We start from the raw sequence: 13,591 nt of genomic DNA on the forward strand, positions 1-13,591 counted from the left end.
GCCTGGTGGACCAAACTCTCACAAGTCGAGCCTGGCCTCGGGCCGGGCTTGGGGAGTAGAAGAACTCCCAGAACCCCATCAACCAGGTATCAACCTCAGAACTGCAGGGTGGATTGCCGGTGTGGGGGGTCTGGGGCTCCCCCTTTTCCCTCGCAGGGAGGGGGGAGCTGCATAGCTTGTGTGAGGTCATGCTTGTTTGCCCGTTTTCATTTGGGGAGTTCTGTCGATTCGTTTGTCTATGTTCATCGTTTTTAATCAGAATAGCTGTTTGTTTTAGGGCGCTTACCTCTCTGGGTGTCTGTCCTGGATTTCTATAGGCCATTGCTCCTCATGCCTCTCTGAGGGGGCCAGGTTCTGGCCATGTTCCCCGGTAGGCCTAGAACCCACCCACATCGACTGATGCCAAAAGTTAGGGCTATTCCTATCAGCCAGGATAGCTCTGGGCAGCCTCTGGGACTCACCCAGAAAATGGCATTTCATTACATTCAACACTGGTTTTATCATATTATTATATAACAAAATCATTGGTTATGCAGTTTATTATTTGTGCTTGACAATGTGCAAAATTATGTCCAATCATTTATAGAAGAAAACTTCAAAAATATGATTACAAAAAAAATATTTTTAGTGTCATTTTGAATATCTTATATATTTAATCCTCTTCTTTACTATTCTATGTATGAGGCAAGGGCCTTCCCTCCCCAGGAAAGTGAAAACCTTTAATGAGCATTAGAAATATGAAATAATTTAAGAGAATGAGGAAAATGTTTTGAAATATTTGGTCTTAAAATTATCATAGATACAGTTATGCCAAAATACGTATCTGAGTGGAGCCCCCAGAGCTATCCATGCTGAATGGATTTGTATAACTTTTTTGCATCAGTCAATTTTCATGGAGTTCTTGCCTACCAGGAGCCAGAACTGGGCCCCCCTCAGAGAGACACGAGGAGTAATGACCTATAGAAACCCCATTGTGGTTTTGAGCATTCTGTGCCAGCCATCAACCGGGTCTGACACCCAGAAAGGTAAGCGTCCCAAAACAAACCCCTATTCTGGTGAAATTATAGCTACCGAAAGCAGAATAAGTAGATAGAACTCCCCAAACGAAAATTAGCAAACTAGCATGACGTCATCACGTTGCCGTGACGCTGTCTGCGCAACCCCCCTCCCCCCCCCTCCCTCCCTGGGAGGGGAAAGGAGGAGCCCCAGACCCTGCGCCGGCGATCCAACTACCAGTTCTTGGCTGATGCAATTCTGGAGAAGTCGTGTGCCTCTGGTTCCTGTGTTTTGTCTCAGTTCTGTGCCCTGTGGTGTGGGTTGTCTCAACAGGTGGTATGTGAGCCAGGAGAAATATTCTACGATACTCAGGCTGCATGCGCCTAGGGTTCCCTTCCCTAGATGCCCTGTAAGTACTGCCCTTGGGGCCTCGTTCCACAAGTCACCTGCGCTGTGTCTTTTACTGCTCGGTACTTTGACGCCCTTGGGGTCAGCTCGGGTTTTGTTGCTCTTGTTTTGTTGCCCGGCCGGAAGGCAGCCGCCACTTGCTCCTCAACTTGAAGTCAAGACGACTGGCTGCAACCTGCGACTCCAGGCTGCACATGCCCGAGAAGGGACCAAAACATTAACGAGGTACCGTGCGGCCAGGTCTCTGTTCAACCTCGAAATGCCCTGCACCCAAATGTCAGCCCAGGACATATTACCAAAAACTGCAGCCAAAGCCGCAAACTTACGAATGTCATGGGCACGGGGATAGACCGCAGGCTGGCTGGACCAAATAATCCTGCGGATAACCTGGGAGACCCGTGCCCTGGAACAGAGAAGAAGGGAAATCGGGTCAACCTGTAACGGTGGCCGGGGGTAATGGCTCTCTTTCGTCCACTAGCCTGCCTTAATTAACTATACTTAACCCTTAAATTGCTCATGGCATATATATACGCCATGAGTAACATTACGGGCTATTCATGCCCGTGCCACCTCTTGGGTGGCTTAATCTTTATCAATCATGAGTAACATGTCCCACGGTGCGTGGGTGCGTGATATATAATGTGTGTATTAGTGTAATAACAGCAAAAGGATTATGTTTGGGAGGAGCCATTTGGGTGACGGTGGTGGCGTCATCTGCATGACTTGTCTGGCTGTGTGGAGGGTGGCCACTATGCTCTTTGGACACCCTACAAGCTTATGTGTACAGTTACGGTGCATACAACATTTAGATACTTATATATAATGTGTGTATATAGTGTAATAACACTGTAAACAGTATTGTTGGGGGAGAAATTTAGTATGTGTGATTTTTTTTGTCCCCTAACTCCCCTTGCCACTTCGGGGGGTATAGGGTTTTTATGTAGCTTCAGGGCACTAATACCCCCAGCCACAGGGCATGGCGAGACGGCACCCCTAAGCATACCTAATACCCTAGCAAACACAAACTAAAATAAACATATATGGCAGATCTCATCACACCCACAAGAGTTAAGATGATACTAATAATACATAATAATAACCTGAAAATAAACAAACATTAATGGAAAATTCTTTTGTCTTTATTTTTTTCTATATGGGACACAGCACACACAGGTAGGGGTGCACAGTATAACATTAAAAAGAACAAACGCTGAAGGCCAAAGCAGCAAGCTGCCCAATCGGCAGGGTTGATGATTTGACGTCGGCATACATGGAAAACTAGACACAGTGGAAGCTCCTAACAAGGCCCCGGAGCGGGAGGGTTATCATGTATGCGCATGGGGTCCCTCCGGTCGCCGCCTTGCCTACTCGTGGGCTCCGGCCAGGTCATCCACCCTCTTGTGAGACGCCATTAGGAGAAGTGGTACTCCGGATGACGAAACTGCTTAGATAGTTGGCTACCAGCTATTGTGGCTGCGGTTCACCTAAGCGTGACTATATTGACCCTTATGCACCCTGTGCACAGTGATCCCGGGACTAGGGTGGCCTGCCCCTTGACGTGGTCTTGGACCATATTCTGTATATAGAATATGTCCAGGTCAAGGCCTTCACGGAGCAAATCTCGAGGTCGCTCTTGGTGAGACCCATACCTTGTAGACCACGCGCACTCTCCTTGCACCATCCACCCCTCCACCCGTAGCGGCCAGCTACGAACCGGGTGATGTCGTCGTGATGTTTCACCCGAGCCCCGTGTGTCTTGTGGCAGGCCTGGGATATGTGGCCCAGGGTTCCTGGTTTCTGACAAGCATCACAGAGACCAGAAGTCTCGGGTCTACCCCTGGCTGCCCTAGACGGCGTGGCTACAGCGTTTGCCCTGATTTGGATGGCGTGAGCAAAATCTCCTCCGCTTAGCAGACGGGTGCCGGACGCAACCCACTTATGACAGGATGGGACCTCACAAGAGGAAGCGAGGCCGGTGCCATCGACCATGCTGTACAGTTTTGCCTTCCACCTCCTAGCGCACTCGGTCGTCCTGCTGGAAGACGTTCCAGCGGCCGTGGTCGGGTCTACCCATCGACGCATTCTCGCTTGGAATGCGGGTAGGAGAGCCGCTGCCACCACCACTGGGTCCGCCGACCCTGCTAGTGCCCCGAGCCGCTTGTTCTTTTGTAGCCAGATTGATGTGGCAAAGTCGGGTATCCCTAGTCCATCGTCCTTTACGTCAGCGTGGATAAAGGCGTTAGGAGTATCGTGGGGCAGCCGCAGCCAGCCACGAGTGGCGTGGCGCAGCCGCCGGTCCAGCCTCGCTAACTCCGTTTTAGCCACGTGTCCGAGGACAAGGCGGTGGTTCATCATGGGGATTAGGTGGTGCTTCAGTAGGTATAGCCTCTGTTGGGGTTTGAGCGGTGCCTTGGTGATATTAGTCAGGCCGTCCTCAAACAGGGAACCATAGGATAAGCGTCTGCCCCCGGCCCCGATCAGTATCCCTAAGTACTTGTACTCGTCAGCCACACTCATAGTACCAATAGCATCGTCTCCGACGTAGTATGCCTTCCTGGTGGGGACATGCCATGTCTTTCGATGCGTATCGATCGCTATGCTCAGCGTTCGGCACTTCGCAGCATTTACTTTGAGACCAGAGCCGCGCAGCGTGTGGCAAATACTGGTTATGAGTGTCTGTAATCCGGCAGCCGTTTCTGCTGCCACAACCAGGTCGTCGGCGAACGCCAGCGCTGATACCTTATCACCTCCCAGACCGACCCCTAGCCCCAAGCCCTTAGCCCTAGTAATTGCCTCATCAATTATTAGGTTGAAGAGAAATGGAGACAGGGGGTCACCCTGTTTCACCCCCCTAGTGATCAGGAGGTCCTGATCACGGACATCCTGGTCACGGACATGGTCCTGATCATGGACATGGTATTGAATGAGTGAAGGAGGCAGCCGCTAGTTGACTTGTGTGTAGTAACGACTCTTGGTGCCTGAACTAACAATATTAGCTTAGTTGTACAGTTGTGGTGAGCAAACCATATAGTTACTTGTATATAATGTCTGTATATAGTGTAATAACACCACAAACGGTATTGTTGGGGGAGAAATTTTAGTGTGTGTGAACTTGAATTAGTGAGGGAGGCAGCTGCCAGTTGACTGTGTGTAATGATGTCCCATAGTGCCTGAACTACCTATATCAGCTTAGTTGTACAGTTGTGATGAACCTGTAGAAATTTATATGTAATGTCTGTATATAGTGAATAAAGTAAAAAACAGGATGGTGGAAGGAGAAAGTTTGCGAGTGAGGCATTGTTGAGGGAGTGGCAACGAGTGGCTGGCTGGTGTGTGGCAGTCACTCCTCGTTGCTTTTCGACTCACAATACCAATTTAGTGGTTCGTTATGGTGAACAAAACATCCAGATACTTATATATATAACCTGTGTATAGAGTGTAATAACAGCAAATCTATTTGTATATTGTTTTATGAACATAATAATTGAATCACTAATATGCACATCATACTTTTGAGTATAGCGATGATTCACCCCTTTTATTATATAAACATATCACAATACACACAATTGAATAATATTACTGCAAAAAACTAAGAAAAAAATCAGAGACATTGAAATAATTAGGCAATAATATCTTTGTGGTGTTGGGGTTCACCTCTCTACCCTTACTCAGGGGTGAGCAATAATTATGCTCAAGGTCACTCACCGTAGCCCTGCGGGTCTTCACTCGATCCTCACGGCGCCACTGCACGCCAGGAGTGTCTCCCAGTCAATCTTAACGGCCTCTAATTAAGAAAGAGTGAGAACACGACTCGTGCACTTGAGTGTCGTGTGCCCTCCCCAACAATCGGGCTCTACGGTTAACCACAAGGTCGCCAACTGGTGTTTTAGGTGGCCAGTAACACAATCAGTGGACTAGTGGAATGAGTGGTAGCCTTGGCAAGGTCACACTCAAAAGATCAGGAATCAGGCAGGTACTTAATGTTATCACTCAATGCTTACCAGTATAATATAGCCACAAGATCAATGGAGGGAATGATAAAAACACAAAGATGGTTTTGTACTTTACTTAAAATGTATGAAAGATGTCACAAAGGCCAAACAACAACAAATAAGTCAACTGATCCCGACGCGGCCGGAAGTTCCCACGGATAGTATGCGATCACTAGGGTGGCAACACTCCCCTCCTCATCAAGTGTCAAGAACAGCTGATTGCCTGGCTCCCGCGCGAAAGCTTTGCTTGTTTTCTAGATTCGCGTGCGCTGTTTCTTTAAATTCTCCAATGTTACTAGAAACTCGCACACTCGATATTGGCTACAATATCACGTATCACTTGGTTACACTGTACTCAGGCTCAAACAGTCTTTTCTACAATCAATGCTATAATGACTCACAGTAATGGTCTTACACTGTTATTCATCCAACAATATATTATGAAATATTAACACTGGAGTTTTCAGTACTTTCTCTCGTGGGCGATAACTCAATAATTCACTGTACTCACAAACGACTTATCACTGCATGAACATAGCATATAAAATGTAGACACATCAAATATCAATACATGGAAAATAAATGATTTCTGGGCACACAGCCTGACTTTCAAATACTGGCATAATATTACATATAATTTACCACTATATGTTCATATCAAACTCTATAGAAAGATATACACAACACAGTAAATTTATCACTTGTTCCTGGTGCCTGTACACACCAATAATCAACATGAATATTACAAGTACTCTTGATAGTACTGTCTAGCACACTGGTGCTTTACCGTGACATGGGTGAGACTTGCTCACGACATATAAAATCCTCAGGCTAGATAATATAACCAAATAACATAGCTAACTAAAGGGGAATGGGGAGGGAACTAGAAACACCTACTTCACCCTATCCTCCGATGAGAGTCGAGATGTAGCTCCTGGTCCTCGTGTCGGGAACGCCCCCACACTACACGTCGTGTCCTACCAGAGCCTCTCGTCGTCCCACCGTTTAGCGCGTCGTCTCCGTGCCTCCTCACTGCAGGTCCGTCCTCCTTCTTGACTTCTCGAAGGTTGGAGCCGGTCTCCTGGCCGTCGTCTTCTCCCAGCAACGGCTGTCGCCTACGTCTCAGCTACAGTCGTCCGGTTTCCCCAAATAGTCCTCTCTTCCTCAGCTACCCAGTGGCTCTGTCAGCCACTACGCTGTCACGAACTGGTGAATTGCCACAGACGTCAACATACGTCACTGCACGGCTTCACTGCTTCTTGCACAGCACCTGACTGGAGCACTTGTTGCTCAAATAACCGTCAATTCCCTCTTCTGGTTCAACACATGAACTAGGGAAGACTTCTCAGAGTACTGGCGGACTTCAGGTGACGCGTAAATCCACGGGAGCGGGAAACAACTGTCCAACTGACAGGACCACTCGTCGCACGTCTGACCTCTATGACGTGTCGTGTCTGACTGCTGGCGCCAGCCCGGCTCGCGGGCCGGACCCCCTTCCTTCGTGACGTCACTTTTGCCACGGGAAGTTTTCATTGGCTCCCGGTGCCACATTGCTGTCGGTGACCAATCCGGTGCCACTGATGTCACACGGTTTTGGCGGGAGATCAGGGAGGCCAGCGCCATCTTGGCTCCCTAAAGGGCCTAAACCACAGGCCAAAACATTACTATTTCACAAATTTCTCGGCTCTCCGAGAACACTTCACTCTCTCCCATATATCAAATTGTAGCCTGCAACATAGAGAACGCTTGGGAAAAGTAGACATGACTCTTAATGCAGGCGTGGGAGAATTATAAGGGGGGGAACTCCGTCACATACCCCTCCCCTTAAAATAAGAGTCATGTCTCGTTAGTGTATGCGGGATAGGGCGTCCGCTACTACGTCGTCCTTCCCCTTGATGTGCTTGACCTTGATCCTTGTCAGACTCTCAGTGCGGGTGAGACTGGTGCCGTCCGCCCTGGACCACTTACTTTCCTCCTCCGGGAGTTCTCGGTCCCTCAGTACACTCAGACCCGTCTGCCGCTGGGTTTCTCGGGACATCGTTCCGTCCTGCTTGTCGGCTCTTCCTTCCACAGTGAAGAAAGGTTTCAGGCGGCCCGCGGGACACACCTGTTTCTTTCGGGGTCCATCCGGCTTCCCAATCTCGTACGACACTGGACCCAACCGTCGCAGCACTCGGTATGGTCTCTTGAACCGCGACGTGGTCACTCTACCTTTACCTGGCAGCACAACCATTACTTGTGATCCGGCCTGAAAATCCCTCTTCGCAGCTCTCCTGTCGCCCCACTCCGACATCTTACGTTGCGCCTTCTTCAGGAGTTTCCTAGCCAGTTTCTTCGCTCTAGTGAGACGTTCTTTGAACTTCTGGACATATTTATTCACCGTTCTCACGGTCGCTCCTGGTGTCCATCGTTCCTTCATCATAAATAGCATGGCATATATAATATAGATAAATGGAAAGTAAGCCTTCTCAGGACCCACACGTCCTCCTTCGGCCTTACTAACCAATTCGGGGAACTACTCCTGCTGCAACTTTCCAAGACAAGTGCGTTGTACCCCTAGAGAACCGGTGAGTGTCACCTGCAACTCACCATTCGGGCTACTCTCGCCCTCCACTCGTTCTCTGTGTCCTACGCAGAGGTGATCTGTTCCCAGGCTGTCAGTCGTCTCTTCAGCCCCATCAGATCCACAACCTACTGGTTCTTCGCGTTGTCTCGGTGTCACAGTACAAACTGGGATCGCCACCGGTGCGATTCCCTTCTCGTCCCCACAGGCGTTCAACTCTCCGCCTGTCTCCTTGTACTGTTCTATGCACTCTTCGCCTTTCACGAGATGCGGGAGGACATATCCTCCACACGCGTCATTCCCCAAGATGACCTGTGCCTCCATCTTGGGCATTGATGTACAGACTCCCACCACTAGGGTCTGGCACCCATAATCGGAATCCAAAGTTACCTGGTGTAGGGGCATCCTCACTGGGCCTCCCACAGTGGCCACCCGTGCCACCCCCACACTGGTACTTTCGTAACCCTCGGGGAACAGGGTTTCACTTACCAGGGTAAAGTCAGCCCCGGTGTCTCTTAGCATCTTCACGGGGATGGGGTCTGTGACCCCCATCCTTACGGTTCCTTGACACATGAACGGGTGAACTTTCTTCTCCCCATTCAGCATGGGTTCGTCCCGCACTCCCTCGGCCCTCTGGTCCTCGAACATCACTAAAGCAACGTGTCCCCGCTGCTTAAAGCGTCTGCATTCCCGCGCGACGTGTCCGGGTATTCCGCAGTTGTAGCAGCGGCCCCTCGGCAGAGACCATCCGCCACCGCTCGCCTTAGCACTGCCTCCAGAGACCGTCACACCCTGTGTCTTTCCCGCACCGCTTGTTGTTTCCTTCATTGCGGTAACAACTCCCGAGCTTTCAGCTTGGCTCTCCTCTATCGGTTCTATAGCACCTTTTGATCCTCGGGTGTTCCAACTTGAGAGATGGGACTTGGGAGAACTCGCTCCTGTCCTCCATCCATCCGTCCTTCTATAACTCCTATCGTTTCCGACGTATGCGGGTGGTCGGTTCTGTCCCTCTCGGCGTGGGCGTAGGGCTTCTTCTAACATGTCGTCCCGGTCGGCTGCGGCCCTCAGGTCCTTTATGTCCGCCTCCTTTACCCTCATCCTGATCTCAGGAGGGAGCACGGACATAAACTTTTCCATGACCATTAGTTCCTTGACCTCTTTGGCCGACCCCGCTTCTTCAGAGTCCAACCACTTAAGGAACTTTCTTTCCATGTCCCTCGCCGTCTCCGCATACGATTTTCCTGGCAACCGGGTACATTCTCTAAACCTCTTTCTGTAACACTCTGGTGTGAGCTTAAAGGAACGGAGCACAGCTCGTTTTACCGCATCGTAGTTAGTGCATTCCTGGAAGTCGAGCATAGTGAAGGCTTCACGAGCTTCACCTATGAGCCTCCCTTGGACCAACTCCGCCCACTCCGCCCTCGGCCACCTCTTCATAGCAGCAACTCTCTCAAAGTGATCGAAGAAACTTTCGGCTTCACTAGGCACAAAGACCGGCAGGTCTCGTTCCCTCACTCGTCGGTCTTCCTGTGGCGGGGCAGGGGCACCTAGTCCCAGTTCAGCTCGCTTCAGCTCCACCTCCTGGTTGGCTTCTATTTCCATTTGTCTCAGCCTAACTTCTTGCTCTCGTTCTTCCCTGCGTAGCTGTGCTTCTCGTTCTTGCTCTTCCCGGCGCAGCTGTGCTTCTCGTTCCTCATGCTTCTCGCTCCTGTTCTTCCCGGCGCAGCTGTGCTTCTCGCTCGTCACGCTTCGTCTGTGCTTCTCGCTCCTGTTCTTCCCGGCGCAGCTGTGCTTCTCGCTCCTCACGCTTCATCTGTGCTTCTCGCTCTTGCTCTTCTTTGCGCTGTTGTGCTTCTTCTCTCCTCAGCTGCGCTTCTGCTTCTCGCTCTTCCTTGCGCTGCTGTGCCTCTTCTCTCCTCAGCTGCGCTTCTCGCTCTTCTCTGCGCTGCTGTGCTTCTGGCTGCAGCTTCATTATTTCCAGCTTTATGCTGTGCCTGCTGCCGCTGGATCCCCTGCTGCTTCCCCCAATACTCAGGTGTTCGCCCTCACTGGCAGGTGTTTGGGGCCGTTCCTCCCCCAAAGCTTCGTCTCGAGCCTTGAGCTGAGCCATTATCTCTAGTCTTCTTTCACCAACTCTGGCAGATTTCAGCTTTATTCCAAAATGATTCGCTATAGCCTGTAACTGTGCCTTGGTGCACTCTTCCAGCACCTGTTCATCTCTAGAGTCAATAAACCTGGTTACTTTATCATCCTCCATCTTGTGCTACGAGTGTTAACCTGCACCTGATCTCTAACACCACTGCCAAGTACCACTGCCAAGTACCACTGCAACCTTTACTTCGATCGATATCCTGGCAAGGTCGCCAATGTTGGGGTTTCCCTCTCTACCCTTACTCTGGGGTGAGCAATAATTATGCTCAAGGTCACTCACCGTAGCCCTGCGGGTCTTCACTCGATCCTCACGGCGCCACTGCACGCCAGGAGAGTCTCCCAGTCAATCTTAACGGCCTCTAATTAAGAAAGAGTGAGAACACGACTCGTGCACTTGACTGTCGTGTGCCCTCCCCAACAATCGGGCTCTACGGTTAACCACAAGGTCGCCAACTGGTGTTTTAGGTGGCCAGTAACACCATCAGTGGACTAGTGGAATGAGTGGTAGCCTTGGCAAGGTCACACTCAAAAGATCAGGAATCAGGCAGGTACTTATTGTTATCACTCAATGCTTACCAGTATAATATAGCCACAAGATCAATGGAGGGAATGATAAAAACACAAAGATGGTTTTGTACTTTACTTAAAATGTATGAAAGATGTCACAAAGGCCAAACAACAACAAATAAGTCAACTGATCCCGACGCGGCCGGAAGTTCCCACGGATAGTATGCGATCACTAGGGTGGCAACACTCCCCTCCTCATCAAGTGTCAAGAACAGCTGATTGCCTGGCTCCCGCACGAAAGCTTTGCTTGTTTTCTAGATTCGCACGCGCTGTTTCTTTAAATTCTCCAATGTTACTAGAAACTCGCACACTCGATATTGGCTACAATATCACGTATCACTTGGTTACACTGTACTCAGGCTCAAACAGTCTTTTCTACAATCAATGCTATAATGACTCACAGTAATGGTCTTACACTGTTATTCATCCAACAATATATTATGAAATATTAACACTGGAGTTTTCAGTACTTTCTCTCGTGGGCGATAACTCAATAATTCACTGTACTCACAAACGACTTATCACTGCATGAACATAGCATATAAAATGTAGACACATCAAATATCAATACATGGAAAATAAATGATTTCTGGGCACACAGCCTGACTTTCAAATACTGGCATAATATTATATATAATTTACCACTATATGTTCATATCAAACTCTATAGAAAGATATACACAACACAGTAAATTTATCACTTGTTCCTGGTGCCTGTACACACCAATAATCAACATGAATATTACAAGTACTCTTGATAGTACTGTCTAGCACACTGGTGCTTTACCGTGACATGGGTGAGACTTGCTCACGACATATAAAATCCTCAGGCTAGATAATATAGCCAAATAACATAGCTAACTAAAGGGGAATGGGGAGGGAACTAGAAACACCTACTTCACCCTATCCTCCGATGAGAGTCGAGATGTAGCTCCTGGTCCTCGTGTCGGGAACGCCCCCACACTACACGTCGTGTCCTACCAGAGCCTCTCGTCGTCCCACCGTTTAGCGCGTCGTCTCCGTGCCTCCTCACTGCAGGTCCGTCCTCCTTCTTGACTTCTCGAAGGTTGGAGCCGGTCTCCTGGCCGTCGTCTTCTCCCAGCAACGGCTGTCGCCTACGTCTCAGCTACAGTCGTCCGGTTTCCCCAAATAGTCCTCTCTTCCTCAGCTACCCAGTGGCTCTGTCAGCCACTACGCTGTCACGAACTGGTGAATTGCCACAGACGTCAACATACGTCACTGCACGGCTTCACTGCTTCTTGCACAGCACCTGACTGGAGCACTTGTTGCTCAAATAACCGTCAATTCCCTCTTCTGGTTCAACACATGAACTAGGGAAGACTTCTCAGAGTACTGGCGGACTTCAGGTGACGCGTAAATCCATGGGAGCGGGAAACAACTGTCCAACTGACAGGACCACTCGTCGCACGTCTGACCTCTATGACGTGTCGTGTCTGACTGCTGGCGCCAGCCCGGCTCGCGGGCCGGACCCTCTTCCTTCGTGACGTCACTTTTGCCACGGGAAGTTTTCATTGGCTCCCGGTGCCACATTGCTGTCGGTGACCAATCCGGTGCCACTGACGTCACACGGTTTTGGCGGGAGATCAGGGAGGCCAGCGCCATCTTGGCTCCCTAAAGGGCCTAAACCACAGGCCAAAACATTACTATTTCACAAATTTCTCGGCTCTCCGAGAACACTTCACTCTCTCCCATATATCAAATTGTAGCCTGCAACGTAGAGAACGCTTGGGAAAAGTAGACATGACTCTTACTGCAGGCGTGGGAGAATTATAAGGGGGGGAACTCCGTCACAGTGGCAACTCCCACCTGTCAGCGCGGGTGACGCTGACCGGCTTTGACAACTGCTCTGTCAACGCCCACATTTTGCCAGACTTCCTCTGCCTATTGCACCCAAAATATGTCACCTACCATATTTTTTTCCCCTTGCTCAGGGAACACAAATTAACATTTTTAGAAGACGAAATAATTTTTTATAATTTTTTTTTTCTTGCGCACAGGGGTGTAAATCTCCTCAGGACCCCTTAGCAGCTTAAGGGTTAAAATCCCAGAACTGTACCTTCAGTCCACTGTGGCCTTCAGTCCACTCCTCGTGATCTTAGGGGTTTGATTGCCAAAAGATACTACACACACGAGAAACTAAACTAGGTCCCTAGCCAACTTTTGAGATCTTCTCAGCTGCCACCACCAACCCATATGATAATAACAATTAATTGTGGGTTGGATCAATCAATTAACCATTAAATCTTTGAGGGTTAATCCCCAATTAATTGAAAAGGGAGGGATGAATTTACGTTTAGTGTGGATTGCCCTGCTTACTCGTCTGCTTCTCCTTCTACTCTTCGCCGTCTTGATGCTTTGCACCATACTGGGTTGCGCCTCAGTTCTGGTGCCTTTCGTTCGACTCCCGTCCTTAGCTTGTATGTTGACACTGGCTTCCTGTCTCTCCAGGACCGCCGTGATCGCTACTGTCTTCGCTATCTTGCGCGGTCCTTGCAACATCCTTCCTCTCGTCTCTGTCGTGCTTTAACTTTTACCCCTCCTGCGGTTCCTGTTCCTCTTCACCACCTCCCTCTTTCTGTCCGGTTATCTCGCCTGCAGGATTCTCTTTCCGTTCGTATTTCTGATGTTTCTCCTCGTGTTGTTCCTTCTTTGCCCCCGTGGAGGGTCCCTCTTCCGCGGTTTTGTACATCCTTGACTCGCATCACTAAAGCTTTTACCCCTCCTACAGTTCTAAAACGCCTTTTCCTCGAGCACTTTTCTTCTCACTCCCGCTCCGTTTCTGTCTTCACCGATGGGTCTAAGTCAGCGGACGGTGTTGGCTACTCTGTTGTTTTTCCTGATCGCACTTATATGTGTCGCTTGCCTCCGGAGACTAGCATCTTTACAGCGG

General features: G+C 49.5%; 1 protein-coding gene across 6 annotated transcripts in view; it reads left to right on the plus strand.

Annotated features, from left to right (window-relative positions):
- The window catches only part of LOC123768066 (D-serine dehydratase), a 340,022-nt gene that overhangs the window by 237,368 nt on the left and 89,063 nt on the right, over positions 1 to 13,591 (plus strand). Inside the window, exon 10 of one of the 6 annotated variants that reach the window (XR_011223235.1) lies at positions 913 to 1,025. The exons of the other annotated variants lie outside the window; for them this stretch is intronic. The gene's annotated coding sequence lies outside the window, so the exon portion shown is untranslated. The remainder of the gene's footprint in view (positions 1 to 912; positions 1,026 to 13,591) is intronic. 6 annotated transcript variants of the gene reach the window in all.

Source organism: Procambarus clarkii, chromosome 59 (assembly GCF_040958095.1).
Source record: "Procambarus clarkii isolate CNS0578487 chromosome 59, FALCON_Pclarkii_2.0, whole genome shotgun sequence".
In the NCBI taxonomy this organism is placed as follows: Eukaryota; Metazoa; Arthropoda; class Malacostraca; order Decapoda; family Cambaridae; genus Procambarus; species Procambarus clarkii.